Source organism: Homalodisca vitripennis, chromosome 5 (assembly GCF_021130785.1).
Source record: "Homalodisca vitripennis isolate AUS2020 chromosome 5, UT_GWSS_2.1, whole genome shotgun sequence".
In the NCBI taxonomy this organism is placed as follows: domain Eukaryota; kingdom Metazoa; phylum Arthropoda; class Insecta; order Hemiptera; family Cicadellidae; genus Homalodisca; species Homalodisca vitripennis.
Window position 1 is genome coordinate 182427832 of NC_060211.1, and position 15324 is coordinate 182443155.

Sequence of the window (15324 nt, forward strand, 5' to 3'; positions counted from 1 at the left end):
GTACTGTATCGAATCTCCCCCTTATTCTGTTTGATAAGATCTTTGCACAGGCTAGTGGCCCACGAGGACAGACAGAGTAAGGCTTAAAAGGGGATCGACCTCTCCTTTTTTTTAAAAAGAAAGAAAAGAAACAAAATTGTATGACAGGATCATGCACAAATTAGAAGAACGATCGTACAGGTGTATTAAGTGGTTTTTTAAGTAATAACCATATAAATTCTATATAAATGCTATCAATATTGTCACTTATCACATCTAAAAACAACATTTTGTATACTGTCGTCATAGAAGATTGTTACTGATGTAACAGTGACTGCAACGCGATCATTTTGACACTATTGTTGTCACGCCGCTGACCTTCAAGATGTTTCTTCTGAAGAAAAAAACCAGTCACAGCGTTAAATTGAGCTGTTGTTCCTAGCATTGTGCTGTGATGAAACCTTGAATTTATTTTGCAGTTTATAAACAGACAGTGTCATCAGCATAACGTTTCTTGATAAAGATGTCATAGAGGAAACTTCTTGAAATATGATGAAATTTGTTGGATAGTGTAGAAATTGTGAAATGTCAGTACACTTTCACTTTATCATTCACTTTCTGCACCAAATCATCGGTGACCATTGAGGGTCATTTACTGTGTTTCTCATAAACATCCGTTTGGCCGTCTTTCAAAGCTTTTACATATTTGAATGCCATTCCATCACTCACAATTTTTTGTTTGTACACTTCACAATACTGACGGTGAATTTCAACTGCTTTCACGTCTTCAGCAGTAAGAAAACAAATAACCGGGTACTACAGAGTTGGCAGGATTCTCAGTTTTAACAGGGCATTTTCAATATGCACTAAAAGGTGAAAAACAATCCGTTTTCATCGTACATTGGGTATTTGACTTGCTAAAAAACGGAAGGTAGACAGTGCATAAGCGCAGGACGTTTCAAAACGGATACGGAATATTAAAAAAAATATGCCTTTTAGCAAAAATGTTTTATTGCATAAATAAACCAGTCTAGTGCTAAGGGCATTTATCTTGTTATTTATTTAATGAACCTTGTAGAAAAAAATGCATGTACTGTTTCTTGTAGTAATGTTAGAAAATTATTATCTAATATGGCAATGTTATTCTCCTCACTGTTTTTGGAATAATTTATAAAATTCCAATGTTACTACATAACATAGTAGCCACCAGCCTTCTGAACTTTAACTGTCATCATTTTAAAACCTGATATTTGAGAAGGTTCATCAATAGGATCAAGAGAAGGTTCATTCTCTTTGGAATATATTAAAACACAGGACAGAACATAACAAATTATTGTTGTGGGACAAAAATGAGGTTTGTTCAGAAGTGGGAAAAGTACTATTTGGAATTCCTCGAAAAAATCAAAATCAAAATCTTTTTTTATTGCAGCGACATTGTATATACATTGTATGGTAAACGTCAATACGGGGTTTCTAAAATTCCAGGCATTCATACACACAATACACATTCATACTTACAATTTTACAATCACGCCTCTTTCATTCTTCGCCAATGCAGCCCACTTAGCACAGCAGAGTCAGTCTTCTAATTGGGCGGTCTCCCCAGTCAAATGCCAAAAACTCACCTGCATTATAGAATGCCTGAGACACCAAGAAGCGTTTGAGGCGAGTCTTTAACGCCTTAGGCGTTGGGGGCATGTTTAATTGAATTGGGCAGGTCTGTTGAGGAACTGCACACCCGCTTGCGAGGGTAGGCGTTCATAAACTACCGTTCTGTGTCTCCCAGTCCGGTAGTTTGCTCTGCCATGCGTCTCATACATGTGTATGTCTTGGCCTCTGGTTAAGGCACATTTACTCATACAAAACAAAGTTGTTTCCAAAATGTAGAGGCACGGCAGAGTCAACAGCTGCAATTTCCTGAAAGCTTCCCTGCACGACTCTAAATTTGATTTTGGCGATTACTCTAATTGCTTTTTTTTGAGTCTGAATGCTCTTTGAAACTGAGTGTTTGCGCAAGCTCCCCAAAGGACCACTCCGTAGGCAAGATGGGGGTAAATCAAGCCGTAATACGCTGTAATCAGTACCTGACTCGGACAGTATTTGGCTAAAGACCTCAAAACAAAAATGCCTGAGCAGATGATTTTTGCGCAAACATGGTCAATGTGTTCATTCCAAGTCAGCCCTCGATCGAGGTGCATTCCTAGGAATTCTAAAGAGCAGACTTCTTCCAGTGTGGAGTCATCTAACAAAATGGCCGGCTCACACTGGTTGCCTGCAGTGCGCAAGGCAAAATTCAAAACGTTGGTTTTTGAAGAGTTTGTTGTTAGATCGAGGCTGTGGGAAGTATTGGACACAGTTGTTGATGTCAACAAAAGCCTGTTGTTCCAAAACTTCGCTTGACATTGCATTGAAAAAAAGAGTCGTATCATCGGCAAACTGCACCAATTTTCCATGCAGAAGCGATGATTTTATATCGTTTACGTAAAGCAGGAAAAGCACAGGACTGAGGATAGGACCCTTGAGGGACTCCCATATCTCAGGTCTATTGGTTTGGATGATTTATTTGATATTTTGGACAACTTGGGATCTCTGACTTAGGAAACGAGCTATAAGCCATTTAAGAGGCACGCCTCGAAATGCCGTGGGACTCAAGTTTGCTCGAGCAGTGTACCGCGATTCTACGCAGTTGAATGCTTTGGACAGGTCTAAAAGCACACTCATTGTGTGGTTTCGACATTCAATTCCCTCTACAATCATATCGACAAGACTCACAACTGTGTCTGTTGTCAATTTGCCCTTTCTGAAACCAAATTGTTCACTTGAGAGCTGATTGTATTTGTCCAAAAAGTGAAGCATTCTTATAAGAAATAGCTTTTCAAAAATTTTGCTTAATCACTGGCAAAATTGAGACAGGCGATAGTTAGTAATTGAAACTGGGTCGTCTTTTCTTAAAAATAGGAATAACTTTAGCAATTTTCAGGAGAGAGGGAAACACTCCTTTTTGGAATGAATAATTTACTAATTGGGTTAAGGGTCTCACTAAATGCTTGCAGCATTTTTTTTATGAGCCATGGAGACATTATATTGAGGTCGTTTGATTTTTTGGCTGGGAGCTGCTGAATAATTCGGTGAAGCTCATCCTCAACGACGGGCGCCAACACCATTGGACGATGTGGGGCTCTGTCTTTTGCAAGGGGCGTACTTGAGGTTCAGATGGCCGAGGACCCCGCCCATCAGCAACGGATGCAAAAAAGTTATTAAACTGATCGGCAATCTCCGTTTCATCGTCCACAAGCCTAGACCCAATTTTAATTTTGACTGATTTATGAGTTTTCGTTTTATTATTAATGATGCCCCAAGTTGTTTTTGAAACATTTTTGGAAGAAAGAATAGATTTTGAGACATCATATTGCTTTGCAGCTTGGATCACTTTCCTGTATGTTTTTTTGTAATTCTTGAAAAAAAGTTTTAAAATTGTTCGTTTGAAGTGGTTTTGTAAATTTTCGGAGAAAAATTTTAGTTTTTTCTCTAGAAACTAAGATACCCGCTGTGATCCAGTTATTATGTGATCGAAAGGATCAAATTAGGTCACTTACTTTTTCTTTGTACACAAAATTAATGGAATGGTTTGGAAATAAAAAAAAGTACTTCTGGTCTGTATGCTGATGATGCAAGTAAAGAATCAGTGCACACATTTTTTTACATTATAGATCAAGTTTATTGCACAAACTTCCTTGGATTCAGAAACTGACATAGAATGCTCATTAGAGACCTTGTAATGCATAAAATGTCTACTGGCCAGAGCGAATGCTTGATGTCATATTAATGAACAATGTAAGTAAGTAAATTTGCCATAAGCAAAGTGGCAATTATAAAATTGAGTAAGCAAAGAAATGATTTACGTATATGCAAAGGCAAGATACAAATGTATAGTAAGTTACTGTTATTACATGTCAAGATAGGATTAAAAGATTAAAACATACCTTCATACACAAACGGTAATTAAATGTATTAGTCAGAAATGGAATGGCATTCAATAGAGGTACTTCTCTAAGCCTCTCTAAATAATCCTTCAATGCCTTCTGAAGAACAAAATTCCTACTGTACTAGATAGCACTCAAACCCTTCTAAAACCACAAATTCACTGCTTACTTTAACTTAATTATCGGTAATTCTATCTCACAGCCATCATCTCGTAGAGGTTCCAATTTCTGTAGGATGACATGCTTCATCCTATAGTTCGGTTTGCCTTTTAGAAAAGTAACATTTTCCTGAACATTAATAGTTTAATACGCAATAATGTTTTCTCCACTCATGGTGGACACAGTGTTTAAGCGGGTGTGGAGAGGAGGCTAGGTTAGGCTTATTATTTATTATGTCTACATTATTTCCCTGATATATATAAAATAATACGGCATATTTTATAATTCAGCATGCCTCAATTCTTGACCACGTTTATATCTATTTTCCGGAAGTTTAATGTAATATTCATTATACTTAGCCTTCTGTCTTTAACGTCAGTATTGAACAAATTACCATTTTGTATACTCCATTGCTGTTTTGTGGAAGAGAAATATTCTGTTGTGCCCATCTTTTTAACGAGATTGGTTATAGTCATTTAAGTAGTTGACATTTGAACTATACAAAGATTTTACTCCAATAGAGAGCATTCCAGTTGTCTACAGAGCCTCTTTAGTTAGGTTGCAGAGTCAATGTGGAAAGCAGGATTGCCAATTCACTTTTTCTTGATACTGTTATTACGGTGACTGTTGATATTGCATTAACCAGTTTCCCAACATGCTGCAAGCTACAACATCAATAACTGTTTTAAATCCAAAGTTTTACTACCAAAAGACTGTAATACCTCACAGTTAAGAACTAGCCTACCAGTGAGCAACAAAATCCAGAAATTCTCCGAACATAAACTTGAGACAAGTTCCTTCCTTAAGTTCTCTCAGCAGGCTAACGTTTCTTATATATAGTATAGTACCTAATACAATATCTATAGTTACAAAGTGATAAGAATATCTATAAAAAGTTCATTACCAACAATGTGTAATATTACATCAGTAGCACACGTTTACGCAATCGCTGTGAATGTAATATTATGTCAAAAACAAGGGGTAAAGACAGTATACATATTTTTGAGACTCTGTAATTGTAAAATCTTTATCTCCCAACTTATTTTGTAAATCACAAAAATAAAAAAAATATAGACTCTAACTTTAGATTTATTGCGAATTGATTATGAATCAATTTTATTTACGTAGCTGAATCAACTGAAGACAATCTTTTTTTGATGGGCCAGCCATTACGGTAGTACAACTGGTAGATTGGCAAACCTAATCTGGAGCTCTGACACAGTAATCTTATTGTGTTTGGAAATTTGGTAGTGTAAATACATAAAATATATTATTAATTCACACTAAAGCCTGCTGTAGTAAAATGATCTTGATTTTTACCCCATAACAATGTTAATTATCAAACACTGAACCACCTTATTTTATTATTGAATTTTTGGTATTTCAAAGAGATAATTAATCAATACCCATCCAAATGCTTTTTATTTCTCTTGTAAAGTGTTGACTTTTGTTGGTATTAAAACAGTGTGTATTAATACCTCTAAACAGCTGATATGTTAGGCCAAGATCCTGTGCTGTATGATGACTAATTCACTGCAGGAGGTATCACTTATGGCTGGTTTATAACTACCAGTTAAACCTACCACTGGGCACAGCAAAAACCGATGTGTCACTAAAATCTGGGCAGCCTTATGGATGTCCAGGAGCGGCACATCACTAACCACGATAGTCGAGATTCTGGGGTGCAAGGGTAGTTTGATAGGTCTAGTCTACTGCGGGAGATTACTGTTGGAGTTGGTGGCGCTCCCCAAGTGTTAAGGGCTGTTGCTAGTCTGGACGTAAGGGTTTGCTTTGTCTAGAGAGACTGGTACAGAGCTGGCTGGCTTAACCAAAGACACTTAAGTGAGAGTAATGGCCAAAATACTTCCTCATAGATCTCAACAGGAGATGTTCCCTACCCCAACTTTACCCATCCAGAAAACCCTGTCACTCCGAAAGCAGCGCAAAGGTAATTTTAGGAGTAAGTGTGATTTATCAGGTTCTTGTTCTAAGAGAACGAAAAAGAAGATGACCATCAAATCTACGTCAAATGATCAAAAAATTTACGCAATACAATCTGGATGTCCCATTTAAACACTCAACAATGATCTCAATGAAGATGAAACTGGTGGTAAATTAGCATGGATCATGTTGGCTGCCAGTGACGCAGTCAGAATTTTCAAAGGGGGTTTTATTGGGAGTTTGGAAGTATGGAGAATGGAACAATTCCAAAGCATTGTGTTATTTCAGGGGTATATTAGTTGATTAGCAAATTATTGACTGCTAAGGCTTGGATGAATTTTCCCATTATTTTTTGTTTTTTATAATATTTTTGAACCTCCTTATGGGACCTTCTGGGGAGATTTTCAGAAAGAAACAGATAAATGAAACCAAAATGTTAAGAAAACTACATTGAATTATAACACCATTTCAGTATGGTAAACAGCTGATTAAATCCTATCCCCAACCTAATTTTGTCATCACTTCGTTATAATTTTTTTTTGTTATCTGTTGCCCATACCTCTGTGTGATACAATTCAGACCATGATCAAGTGTTAATTGTAGTATTTCTACTGTACACTAGAGTTAAGTAGAATAAATTAATGTAATATTTTGTGATTAATTCAATTCAGAATGTTTAGGTACTATACAATACTAGAAAGTCTGGCTAATATTGACATTACCTCAATTAACAGTTTAGTAAATTATTAAATAAAATTTGCGCCTTTACGAGATTCAGATAAAATGATATCTCTATTTTAAATCTAATTTTACTGCAAGGACATAGCCAGCAAAGGGGTCCGGATCCCCCCAAGTTTTCAATTTTTCAAATACTTTTTTAGTAAACGATTATTATTATTTAAATAATTCGTTATTACTGAAATGTATTGCTGAAAGATCGTTCTCAACAAAGAAACGGGTCAAGGACCTATTAAGGAACAAAATGGGGTCTTACTCTCTGTCCACTATCGGAAAATATCAGTTGTCTGGAACCCCCCAGAATTTTTCCCTTGCTATGTTCTTGTTTTACTGTAATAATTAATGTTTCTTAACGAAGGGTACTCATAACCCTAGTTGTATGAAAAGTATCATGTAAACAAATATTCTATTTTGTGTGCCCCTTTTAGGCCTTATGGCCTTGACCTTGTCTGCTCTTTCACGTAATCTTGTACTGCAGCATTGGACATGTACCAGCATCATTATTATGTTGCATCATCCTCTCCTTGTAACCAGAATGATGTAAACTCTGATAGAATGTCCACATCTACAATACTATTGTTAAATGAATAACACACTGGTATAGTATTTTAGATTAGTTTATTAGATTCTAAACTCACAACCCTACTGATATAGAACAAGGCTCTGATTTAGGTCCAGTTTTCTTTAATTTTCCGTATTTTAATCATTAGCTTATTTCTCAATTTACAAGACGTAACAGTTGAATTCGTTTTTACACTGATGCCAATATTGCTTGTACTCATTCTTATGACAGATTACTCGTTTACTTTCTAACTACACTTACGTGTGACTTTAACAAAGCTGTAGAGTTTAGAGAGACATTAGTTTAAAATAACATTAAATATCTTAATCAGTGTTGTTTGAACTGTTTTTACAAAGAAACTTATTTACTCTTTCTAACCTGTGATCCGCTCTTACTTCAAGAAAACCTCAATCCAAATACCATAACTTAAAAAAATAAAATGTATTATCTTCAGTGAGTGATATAAGAAGGTGTAATATAACTGTACAGAAATAACAGTTGAAAATAATAGGTTTGAATACAATAATGAGCATTACCAGCAACACAACAGTATATATTCACATTAATAACAAATATACAACACCTATTTTTGTTTTTAAAAGTCTAAAATTATTAGTTGGCTATAATTTAAATATGGTTGTACTGACTATTTAATCATTTAAAAAAAGTCCAAAATATTTTCAAATTGATTTATAATTATTGGTTATATCTTTACAATCAGAGTTTCCATGCATATAATTATTTTTATCAATTTTGTCTAGATAAGAAGATAGAAAATGTGTGTTTTAATATAAATGCCATAGTATCAGCAAACATAAATAAATTAATAATATTAATCTCTAATTATGTTTTTTACTGATTTCATTATTAAACTGTTGTTAACATGATGTATTTGCATTGCCAAATAATCCATATGTTTTAATTGGTGCATTGTAAACCAGTGCTTAAATGCTACAAAAATGTTTTGCTGCAACTCCCTTATTTAACTGACACTATTTGTATTGTATGGCAATGAATGAAAATCCTACCAAAATCAATTGACAATAAACAACAATCGGATTGACCATTTGTGGTAAGCTAGGGTAAACATTACAATGTGAGAGAACATGTGATCAAATTTTGGAATTGGATTTTGATATGAATTTTCCATTCTATATTTTTTATTCTTTACTTTAGGCAATGTACTGTGGGGCCAAACATGAATTGTGTAATAAATGAGAACTCTGTAGAAATGTTATACACCGAAATAAGTTACAAATTGGCTACAAACAAGTTTTATTGCTCAGTTTGTTCATTAAATCATCTCAGCTTTGTAGTTAGTTCAAATTGTAAATCACTACTACAAATCAAGTGCAGTAAATAATGCAACAAGGTTTATTAACTCTACATGTAATTAAAACAGTTAAAAGCAGAACAAGTATGGGAAAGTTTAATATTCAGGAGAAAAAATAATTTTCGTAATGCCCGATTACAAATACTAACAGAGATAATCACCTCAATTTCATTCTCTTCAGAGCTTCTTTTCAGTAACAATGGAGCTATTACCTATGAAAACCCCAGCAAGCCATTATCTTTGCACAGCTGCGGGGGAAGGAAGTACCAACAATGCTTTTAATCAGGTGAGTTCATTGGCCAACACACGAACTGGATCTAGATGGCAGCACTGAACGGGACTTGACAAGTAGTAGAGAGTTTCTCTGCTGGGAGCAGCACTGTCGCGGAGGTGTTGCCAACCGCGCAGCCGTCACTGTCCAACTCGATTACATAACAGCGGCTTAGCTCGATCGCTCCAAGAATGTTGTAGTGGTGAAAGTGTATTCGTATTCCGGCCACAGCTGTTAGCCAGTCGGTGCTGTATTGTCATTGATGTCCCTAGATTGCTGCGGTGGTGCGGTGTCAGTCCACGACAGTTTCGCCGACATATTTCGCTCAGTTGTCCGACAATTTCCCGACTCCACTTTTGTTATCATATTGATCACAGTGATGACATCTGTTATCTACTTCGGCCTGATCGGAACCCCAAGGATCGCTTGTGCCAGAGGCGGGAACACCGTTCAAACCTTCCAGAGCCACCGTGAAGAATAAGATATCACTGCTTTTACGGTACGACTTCTGTAAATGATTTTTTTAATGTTAATGATCAGATTGCTTATACCTAACACACAGCATGTGCTTATTCTGTTAATACCAAACAATTGTTATGCTTGTCATTAAACAGTGATGTAGTAGGCTATTCTGAACGTTTTATGTTACGTTATTGATTTATAGAATGTTTTGTACCTCATACAAATTTAGTTTGTGATAAACAGTTTGTAGTTTTGCCATGTGTTTGTTGTAATAAAGTGTTTACTATGGAGTGAAATGTTGATTTGATTTTCTTCTCAGTTTTTTTTCACTGTATTTGTCACGGAATGGAGGGTTAAGACAATTTTCCTGGCTCAAACTACGTAAACAAACATTCAACTGAAATTCTCTGGAGCCGAAAACTTGTGGTGATTGGTGATTAGAATATAGTTTCTTAATTATTGAGCTCGACTCTAACAATATGTTTTAACAAGCATGTATTAGCAGATCATAACTTATCAGCTGTTTCAGGAAATTCGATTAAACAAGAACATTGCAAATAACTGTTAGCGAAATAAATATTCTTAAGGTATTTAGAATTTACTAAAATATCAGTATTGTTTACATTGAAAAATTACTCAAAATGTAAACCTAAGGCGTGCAGTGTATGTTTAGTGTTGGGGAGGGTGGGGGGTAATTGAGAGATAATCAGGGAGAGAAGCACTTGTCACCCTCGAGGGAATTGTTGTGACCAACTCTTAATTTTTGTGACCAACTCTTTCTCGTAATAGCTCTCAGTGGCATAGAGGCAATTGAATTCTTCTGTACACAAACAACAACAATTTCCAATTTTCGTGATGAACATATAAATATGAAATATGTGCGTTATTTTTCTAATGAATGACATAAAATATACGATTTAATAATTTAAAAATATGATTGCATGAATGAACTATCTCAATGGCTTAGCTACTAGAATGGACGCATCAGTTTTAGATGAAATGTGTGTAATGTTACCACAACTACTCTTATGATCAATAGTAGAAACACAAAGGTTCAACTGACTAAAAGTATGGGTGGATAAGTATAAGGAAATTCATTTCTAAAGTAATAGTCTCACATTTAACTCAAAAGTACTCTATTTTCTTAAAGGAAATGCTACATTTTAAAATTGTGTTTAGTTGTATTTTAATTAATTGTATTTCCAAACAATGTATCATACATTTAATGTAATTATGGTGGAAAGGGTTGATTTAATGTGAGTGTTGAATCTAGCTCCAGTACATGTTCCTCTTAGTGCAGCGTCTGGAATATGCTGTAGTCTTTCTATTCCGTAACGTGTTTTTTTTTTTATCTCAAGATAATGAATCAATTTGAAGTATGAGGCTAATAATAATGAAATCAGTTAAATAAATATAAATATTTCTCATGGAATATTGGAAAAGAAACAAAATGTAGTAGAGTAAAGGATGCGCCAAACTAGTAACGGGTAAATGATGCGTCAAACTAGTAACGAGTAAAGTATGCGTCAAACTAATAACGAGTAAAGTATGCGTCAAACTAATAACGAGTAAAGTATGCGCCAAACTAGTAACGAGTAAAGTACGCGCCAAACTAGTAACGAGTAAAGGATACGTCGAACTAGTAACGAGTAAATGATGCGTCAAACTAGTAACGAGTAAAGGATACGCCAAACTAGTAACGAGTAAATGATGCGTCAAACTAATAACGAGTAAAGTACGCGCCAAACTAGTAACGAGTAACGGATACGTCAAACTAGTAACGAGTAAATGATGCGTCAAACTAGTAACGAGTAAAGTATGCGTCAAACTAATAACGAGTAAAGTATGCGCCAAACTAGTAACGAGTAAAGGATGCGCCAAACAAACTAGTAACGAGTAAAGGATACGTCAAACTAGTAACGAGTAAAGTATGCGTCAAACTAATAACGAGTAAAGTATGCGCCAAACTAGTAACGAGTATAGGATACGTCGAACTAGTAACGAGTAAATGATGCGTCAAACTAATAACGAGTAAAGTATGCGTCAATCTAGTAACGAGCAAGGTATGCGCCTAACTAGTAACGAGTAAAATATGCGTCAAACTACTAACGAGTAAAGGAAGCGTCAAACTAGTAAAGAGTAAAGGATGCGTCAAACTAGTAACGAGTAAAGGATGCGGCTTTTTGCCGGAAGTGCGGCCTTGCGCGCGCACACCGATTAGTGAAAGTCACATGATTAGTTGATGGAAGATGTCTCACAGCTGGGCTGGGAAAGTGAGATTTGTATCGAGGATCAGCTGATGGAGAAAACAAAGTGGGACTGACAGTTTCGCCAGTGCCTTCTAGTTTTTATCTGTGTTGAGTTATAATCTGTAAGGTACGAGTACGTCACGCGCAGGCATCGCTGAGGTTGCATGTATACTTCTAGTTAATAGCTTATTTAATTCCGATAGTTAGGCTACATGTTCTGCTATTTTAAATTGTAACATGATTAAACTCGCTTTACTTACAAATTTATATATTTTGCGATTTTTACGTTGCCATCGTGGTTACCCATAAGACCACTGGAAATTAATTAAAACTCTCTAGCACTCGTCCAAATCAGATTTTTTGACATGCACCATCATAGATAACTGCGTAGAAATGAAGCTTCATGCAGAGTTTCAAGGTTATAATTCTGTTTCCAGATATCGTATGGATTCCAGACAGACAAATGAAATTTTTTCCAGCCCCTCGAGTGACAGCCATCGAAAACACTCAGTGAATAGGCTAACACCAAGAAAGGTGGTAACGATATAACACTCATAGAGTAACGTGGATTAAGCCATCATGTAGATCATTGCCGGCTGAGTTTCTTTGATTATTAAAAATAGTCTAGAATACATTTATTTTAGGAAAGGTCGGTGTATTTATCACACGAAACATTTAGGTGATTGCAGAGATATGTAATAAGAATGTACAGTCTGATTGTAATTGTTATCAGTGCCGTGCACAGGAATGTATTTAGTAGGGGCATAACTCACCGGACGTTTAAGGGTATGGAATGTCCCTCAAAATAAGTGAGGTCCGTTTGGCCCTCCTCAGAAAATGGTTGATTTTAAGACCATAAATGCGTTATTTTAGAACCTCTTTTGAAGACATCTGTAAGCAATATTTGTATGAATTCTGTAGACTGCAATTCAATATTCGTATAAATTCTGGAGCCAGTAAATCAATATTTGTATAGACTTTGTAGCCTGTAATGCAAATTTGTATAATTCTGGAGCCTGCAATTCAATATTCGTATAAATTCTGGAGCCTGCAATTCAATATTTGTATAAAATTCTGGAGCCTGCAATTCAATATTCGTATAAATTCTGGAGCCTGCAATTCAATATTGAACCATAAGTGAACAACAAGCTTATTTAAATCATCCAAAACGCTGAAATGTTAACCTCTCACATTCTAGTCCTTGGCAAAGTGCGTAATGTAATAAGTTATTTGAATTAAATATTTATTACTATAGATAAATATTTGATGGTTAAATTGTACTGCAATTCAAGTTAATAATTTACAGTACCTCAATTTACCCCCCCCCCTCCTTATGTACGCCCCTTTTTGTTTACCACGATTTAAAGACGTGATTTAACATACATTATTAATACAGTACAAGGAATGAATAATACAGAAGTGAACATTGAATAGATTGATCGCCAGTGCCGCCTGGCGGGCGATTGTGAAAGTTCGATCTAGTGATAATCATGATCCAGTAACCATTGTAGGGCATTGCTCTGGGTCTGCCGCTAGACAGAGACGCTCTACTCGTTGACTCCAATCTGTCGAGACCCTATGATGTTGTTATGGCCTACTTCTGGTCGGAGATATTAACTGGTAATGTCGGTTACATCACTGCTTCAACTGGGCCTCAAGGCCTGGGGCCATTTTTTTGAAGTTGCAGTAAAAAAAAAATACTCAATGAACTCGCGTTACAGTAATTGTTGAGGTTATTACTTTCTATTTAGAGACTTTCGATTGAACCATTACAATCGCGTAGTACCCTTTACATGTTAATGTTTTGTTAGCGCCTTCATCATTCCCGACGCAACCCAAATGTCGGGTTGTATCCGTTTTGCGAACGAATGCCGTAATTTTATTACTTACTATTAAACAGCGAGAAAATTATTGATCGCTTCTAAATAAATACACTACTTGAAACTAGTAACGTTGTTATTACGAAAGGAATTCGATATATGCCGTCATAAACAACATTTTTCAAGTTTATGTTTGGATTCCGGTAACGTCAAATAAAAAATAAATCTTCACAAATAAATATCGTAATCAAAATCGTATCGAAGTTAATATGCATTAATATAAAGTTTCTTTGTGAAAACTCCTATTAAAAAAATAAATTAAAACTCAAAACGTTAAGTAAGGTATTCAACATATTAGTGACAGAGTTAAAAAAAAAAACATGCAACTTATCAAATGTGTAAAGAATTTAATGAAATTAGACTTCTAAGCTAAACACAGTGTCAACATATAGTGTGTTGTAGAGGATCAAGCATTCCTGCAACAGTATTAAATATTTTATCGGAATATAATGTTAAAACTCAGCAATTTCGTGGGTAACGTATAACAAATTAAAACCACTTCCTTGACCACGTCTTTAATGACCACCCTTTACTTTGTCACATGGGTTAACAGTATTCAACAAAAAACAAAACTGTTGCCACTGTTGTATATTTAAAAAGCACTGGGAATGAAGGAGGAGGACGCCAGTATAACAGGGTATACAGTTTGAATGGTGGGGAGTGAATCTGAGAGATCAGAGAGAATGAGGGATCGGAATGTTGATATATAGATCGTAAACTGGATGGGCCTATTCGCGCCCTGGACTGATTAGGACAGACTACGGCCGGGGTCGGAAGAGCAAGATCGTAAAGTAGACTACGACAGACCATTTACGACGGTTCAGGTAGACTAAGACTGTATTAGCATAGAGAGGAAAACTTAATTACTTTCTGTTTCGGTTGATAATGAAGCTGCTCAGTTGTCATCCAACGGCTAATACGTGTGAAAGATAGGTGCCGTGGCCCCGGAGACACCTGTGGTTCCTTAGCCCCGAAAACTTGTGGTGCCATGGGCCCGGACACACTTGTGGTGCCGTGGCCCCGACACACCTGTGGTGCCGTGGACCCGCACACCTATGATGCCGTGGCCCCTACACACCTGTGGTGCCGTGGCCCCCGGACACTTGTGGTGCCGTGGCCCCGACACACCTGTGGTGCCGTGGCCCCGAACACACTTGTGGTGCCGTGGCCCCGAACACTTGTGGTGCCGTGGCCCCGACACACTTGTGGTGCCGTGGCCCCGGACGCACTTGTGGTGCCGTGGCCCCGGACGCACTTGTGGTGCCGTGGCCCCCGGACACACTTGTGGTGCCGTGGCCCCGACACACTTGTGGTGCCGTGGCCCCGGACGCACTTGTGGTGCCGTGGCCCCGACGCACTTGTGGTGCCGTAGCCCCCTACGCACCTGTGGTGCCGTGGCCCCGGACGCACTTGTGGTGCCGAACGTTGGCACATAACAGTTACGCGTGACATGTTCGTCAATTTGGGCGTGACAGGGAAATAAATTTTGTTCGCGTAACAGCGAAACTTGGACTGGAAACTCACTATAGGAGTATTCTAGTTAACTAATAATACAATACTACGCGTATGTGAATGTAGACTAAATAAACGTGCTATCACAACTCTTGCGAACATGATATTGTCGACGCGTCATTACAATGTTAATGACTGTTCGATACGCGAATGCGTAAGATGTTGAAATATAGATGGTGTCAGGGTCGTGCCTAGAAATTTATTTGGGGGGGGGGGCAATATAAGGGTTAAGGGCATATGTTTCGTATTAAGAAT

At 36.9% G+C, this 15324-nt stretch overlaps 1 protein-coding gene across 1 annotated transcript in view; it reads left to right on the forward strand.

The window, feature by feature from the left end:
* The first annotated feature begins 9039 nt into the window (after positions 1 to 9039).
* LOC124363291 (solute carrier organic anion transporter family member 74D-like) overlaps positions 9040 to 15324 on the forward strand; it is a 108666-nt gene continuing 102381 nt past the window's right edge. Inside the window, exon 1 of the mRNA XM_046818516.1 lies at positions 9040 to 9465. The gene's annotated coding sequence lies outside the window, so the exon portion shown is untranslated. The remainder of the gene's footprint in view (positions 9466 to 15324) is intronic.